The following is a 5,582-nucleotide window of genomic DNA, read 5'->3' on the forward strand; positions in this document are numbered from 1 at the left end:
AAAATAAAGTCATGAGTTCCTTCTGCTTCTGTTTTGTATTGCACACATACTTGCTGTCAAAGCTCTGTCAGCTCTACTTCATCTTCTAACCCCAGTCAATCCACATCATCAGCCCACTGATCAGCAGGTCCTCAGCAAATCAAACAGATGTTTTTCTTCATTCATACACATTTTCTTCTTTCATTTAAAAGTCACCAACACAAAACTTCAATTTAGAAATATCATCAGCTTAAAATTTACCTGATATTGCTTTAGAAGTATTCAGCAGTACTGACAGATCCTGACCCAGGCCTGTTCCTGATCTGCCTAGACTTCATAGTTACGTAAAAGAAAGAATTTTTTATCCACATTAAAGGATTGTGTTGTCAAAACCTTAAAAATATCTTGTACCAGCCATATGTATCAGAGCATAGCTGGTAATTTGTGCATAAAATACCCTTCTTGTAAGGTAAATTTTCATGTTATTTTTTACCACACACATTGATTTCTAGTTCATTTTTCCATCTTTTTATGACGGTCCATCTTCACCTTCATCTCTTCCTTCTTCTCTTCCCTCTTCCTCCTACAAACTCTTAGAGAACATATTATAGTTGACAGCTGGTCCATAATGCAGTAGCTGTGGCTGAAGATTTGAAATATATGACTTCAATTAGCACAAATGCTAACATCCACAGCCAATACCACCCAGCTTATCAGACTTTGCTGGGCAGAGGATAAACCTTGGTTTTCATCAAATGTTCTGCCAATATGGAGCTGGCAGCAGCTGGTCTGATGCCAAAGGTACTGTGCCAGCCAGAACCAGTCTCCCAGCATGGGCTCTCCACACTGAAACAGCAAGACATTCAAAATCTCTCCAAAGGATGCAGAGGTTTGTGTACTCTGTTTTCGCATCTTCCCAATGTGGAGCTCCCTCAACTTCATCCCTTACCACACAGAGGATAATCAACCTCCTTCCATCAAAGGAGAAATTGAGCTGTGCCACCTTCTCTGAGCAGCAGGTTCAAGCCTAAGACCATTAGCCTAGTGAAACCTGAGGGACACAGCTCTCCTCTTTGTGAGCACGTACAGCCAATGCTTTGTGAATTAATTTTCCAGTGAATCTGTTTGAGAGAAACAGCAGAGCTAACAAGCTTGCCTGTCTCAGGCTCCCACAGAAGAGGTTGCTTTTCTGTCCTTTTCCTACCACAAAGGCTAGGCTAGTTCTGTTCCCACCCCACCCCCAAATACCTTTATAATTACAATAATAACACATAGGCTAGGATGGCTTAGAGAAGGGCTTATGGGTACCTGCTTCTGTCACTGATGTCAAGAACAAAGCTTCAATCAATGAATAAGTGCTCACTTTTCCTTTATCATAAGAAATTGTGGAATACAGAGACCGCTTCACTTTAATCCTCTAGGCATTCTTCAAAGTATGGCTGTCTAGCTTGTGGCAAAAGAGAAGCTTAGCATATGGTGATTTTTATCCCAAAGAACACTCCTTCCCCGCTGTTTCAGGATTCTTTTTCCTTCCCCCCAAACCAACACTTGATAGCTGTCTAATTCCTGACTGAACTGCACACAGTTGCCTCGTATGATACAATGCATGACCCAGATATGAAGCTTACTGCTTTGCAAAGCACATTCTCCTGCACTGACAGATAAATCAGTTCCTTGTGGCTGCATAAAAATAGCAGCTAGCTGTTGGAGAAGTTCTCGGCAAGTACAGCTGAAAGAGGAAATTGTGTGAGTAATCTACCACACTCTTGACAAGACCAAGCAGAGCCTGATTCATGCTATCACGAGCCCCACATACAACCCCACTGGCACAGCGACAAAGCTGAAAAATCCTCATGGTACAGAAGAGGCTGTCAGCAGCATTAACATGATTAGTTCAGGGGATCTGCTTGTTTTCCTCACTCAGATGTGAAGTGCTAATATTGTTAAACTTGGGTACTCCTGTTAACTAGGTCATCTCTGCCCTAGGCCCTAAGTAGACATAAAAGCTGTCAATTCATGCTAATGCTGTCAAAGCTAGCCTGATAATCCTGGCACTTTTCCTCAGGTGTCAGCATAACTGGGCTTGACCAAGAGGTAACTCAACTACTTGTGCATATACCATAGCCTTCAGCCTTTTAGCCATGAGTACTTTGCTGTTCTGTCATCTTCCATTACAACCCCTGAAATAGACCTGAATAGGCAAAAAAATATTTGTCCAAATGATTTTTTTTTCCCCACACTTCGAACATTAAAGATGAAACAGAATGCTAAATAATCAAGAAGAAAAGAGTATCCTTCTCTCTAACCTGACCTAATACAGCAGGTCTTCTCAGATGTTCCCTGACACCTTTTTGGATAGGAAGCTCTAGAATATAATTCTATAAGCAAAGTCAGAAAACAACTAGTGGTAGTAGAGGTGGCTTTATAAACTAGTTGAGTAAGAGGATCTCAATTGCAATCCATCACCTACTCGATGTACTGCATCTGTGCTATCTGTAAAATGATTATTCCCAGGGTTTGGTGTTTTGTTTTGTTTTCCAGGAAACCGGAAGACAACAAATGAAATAAGTTGGCACAGTGACTGCCTAATCCTCTTGTCATGTGAAAATAATAATATTTGCTTGTCCATTTTGTGTACAAGTCCACCCCTTAAAAGAGAAGGCCCATGATAAATGTTTTTAACCAATATGGACCTCAAGTGAAAAACCCAAGGTGTGCGAAGAACCATCTTCAGAAAGGTGAATAAGTCAGTAAGGTCAACGAGAAGGTAAGCAATTCTCAGTAACTGCTTAAGCACACAGGATGTGAAAGAAGTATATGCACATGAACGTACTGAAGGACAACAATTTTGTGGGGATTGATTCCCCTGAAAATATCATATTAAACTCAGACTAACTAACCATCTGATTTGATGAATATGGTTTCCTCCATCTGGGCCAAGGTTATCCCAAGGACAAATACAGACAGGCAGAGAATGGATTGAGAGCAGCCCTGAGGAGAAGGACCTGGGGGTATTGGTTGATGAGAAGCTTGACATGAGCTGGCAATGTGCACTTGCAGCCCAGAAAGCCAATTGTATCCTGGGCTGCATCAAAAGCTGCACGGCCAGCAGCTTGAGGGAGGTGATTCTGCCTCTCTGCTCTGCTCTCATGAGAGCCAACCTGGAGCACTGTGTTCCGCTTTGGGGCCCCCAATATAAGGAGGACATGGAAGTATTACAGAGAGTCCAAAGGAGGGCCACAAAGATCATTAAGGGGCTGGATCACCTTTGCTACGAAAACAGGCCGAGGGAGTTGGGGTTGTTCAGCCTAAAGAAGAGAAGGCTCTGGGGAGACTTCGTTGCATCCTTTCAGTACCTAAAGGGGGGCTACAGGAAAACTGAGGAAGGACTCTTTGTCAGGGATGGTAGTGATAAGATAAGGAGTAATAGCTTTAAACTTAAAGAAGGGAGATTTAGATTACATATTAGGAGGAAAATCTTTACTCTGAGGGAGGTGGGGCCCTGGCACAGGCTGCCCAGAGAAGCTGTGGATGTCCCATTCCCTGGAAGTGCTCAAGGCCAGGCTGGATGGGGCTTTGGGCAGCCTGGCCTGGTGGGAGGTGTCTCTGCCCTTGGCTGGGGGGTTGGAATGACCTGGGGGATTGGATGATCTTTAAGGTTCCTTCCAACCCCAACCATTCTCTGATTCTAAATTCCAGAACGTTTTCCTTGCAGCCTGTCAGATCGTGAATATTCACAGTGAGCTAGTCAAGGTGATCTAAATGCAGCAAGAAGAAAAAGAAACTCCTTTGACAAGTTAAGTTTTGTGGCACATGCTGCAGACAGGAGGTCAAGCTCTGATCAGAATAGTGTACCCTGACCTTAAAAACCTTTTAGACAATACGTGAAAATACTGGTAATGCCTAGATCTTTATCCAAATTGATGCTGTCCAGAATGAAAACTTTAACATGGCTCTCTGACCATTATGAATAAGATTTTTAACCATTTGCATGTCCAGTTTTTTAAATAATAATAAAAAAGTTAAAAATAAATGAAATAAATATTCTTATTTATATTTATATAATATATTTATTTATAAATAAATATAATAAAATAAAATAATAAATATAAATAAAAATATTAAATAAAAATAAAATATAAACATAAAATTTTATATAAAAATAAAAATATTAAATAAAAATAAATGATAAATAAATGAAATTAATATTACCCTATTTACTTCATAAAGCAACAAAAAGTAAATAGTCTCTCAGTTATAGCATATTAGATCATATGACAAACGACAACAAAAATTAAGTACTTTTTTCTGCTCATTTTCCTTGAAGGGACCTTTGCATTTTATTTGCCCTGTATCTTTACACACTGCATAATGTTACCCCATTTTACTCTGACCAGTCAGATCACTTATTAGAGCTCATTTCCCTACAGGTACTAGTTCTACTCGATTGACCTCCACATCAACTAGAAACAAGTCAGCTCTGGCCTGGAAGCTGCAGTGGTGTGAAGTTCAATCCAAATGGAAACAAGTGTTTCTCATCCAGTTTATGGCAGGGCCAGCCCTGAACTCACACAATGGTACAGTGCTGGTCCCAGCTGGGCATCTCTGGGCGTGGGCTGCACGGATGCACGACCACCTCTATCACAGGGCTACTAACTCGCTGAAATGATGCTGTACAGAGGCTGCATGTTTGTAGCCTGCTTGTGAGCCAGTTTTGCTCAATGGGATTGGCATCTCAAGATGGCTGCACAAATACTCCTTTCAGCATCTCTTGCCTTAAGCCTCTGCCTCCCTTCTATCTTCATATATCATTCTTGTTCTGGTAGCAATCAGTGGGGTTTGTGGGAGTTGCACAGTAAGCTTCCAAGTAAATTGATACTGCTATTGCAACTGCTGCAAAGGTGGCCTTAGTGGTATCCAAGCAATAAACTAGAAAGAGGGAAGAGTAATTGCTGAAATTAATTGATGTTTTAAAGAAAAAAGGGGGGGAGGGGAGATAAAAGTGCTCTCACTCCTGCTATACTTCAAATACACTGCTACCAACTATCTTTGACCTCTTTCAGAGCTGCCTCTGAACTCAATAAAAGCAGGTACAGACCCTTTGAATGCAGGCTAATCACTCCCATGATGAGGATCATCATTTCCAGTATCATTATCTGGATGATTAATGGGAACACCACTGTTGCTGAAGTCTTTCACTTCACTTGTGGCAGCATTCACAGCATAGTGCTGCTTAAGGTAGTTCCTCAGCTGAATCAGTGCAGGATGGGATTTGCATTTAACTTGCCTTTGTCACTACCTAGGAGGCATCAAGCCAGCTGCAGATTGTCCATTTTGGGAAAATAAAACCAAACATAAATCTCATCCAACTCATTGAGTATTGGTCCCATATATGATCATTAATTTACAACAATATCTTCTGTTTCATACTCTTGTATGTACAAAATCCAAGAAGATACCTTTATTGGAACTTTTCTTCCACTTTTGATGAACTGCCAGAACTTAGATGCAGAAAGCAGAATGACTAAGTAGTAGCAATTTACAGTTCTTTTATATTCAAGAGTCTTAGGGATGTACAAAATATTAATAAAAAAGCCTCAATG

The sequence above is a fragment of the Anas acuta genome, chromosome 1 (genome assembly GCF_963932015.1).
Source record: "Anas acuta chromosome 1, bAnaAcu1.1, whole genome shotgun sequence".
NCBI lineage: Eukaryota > Metazoa > Chordata > Aves > Anseriformes > Anatidae > Anas > Anas acuta.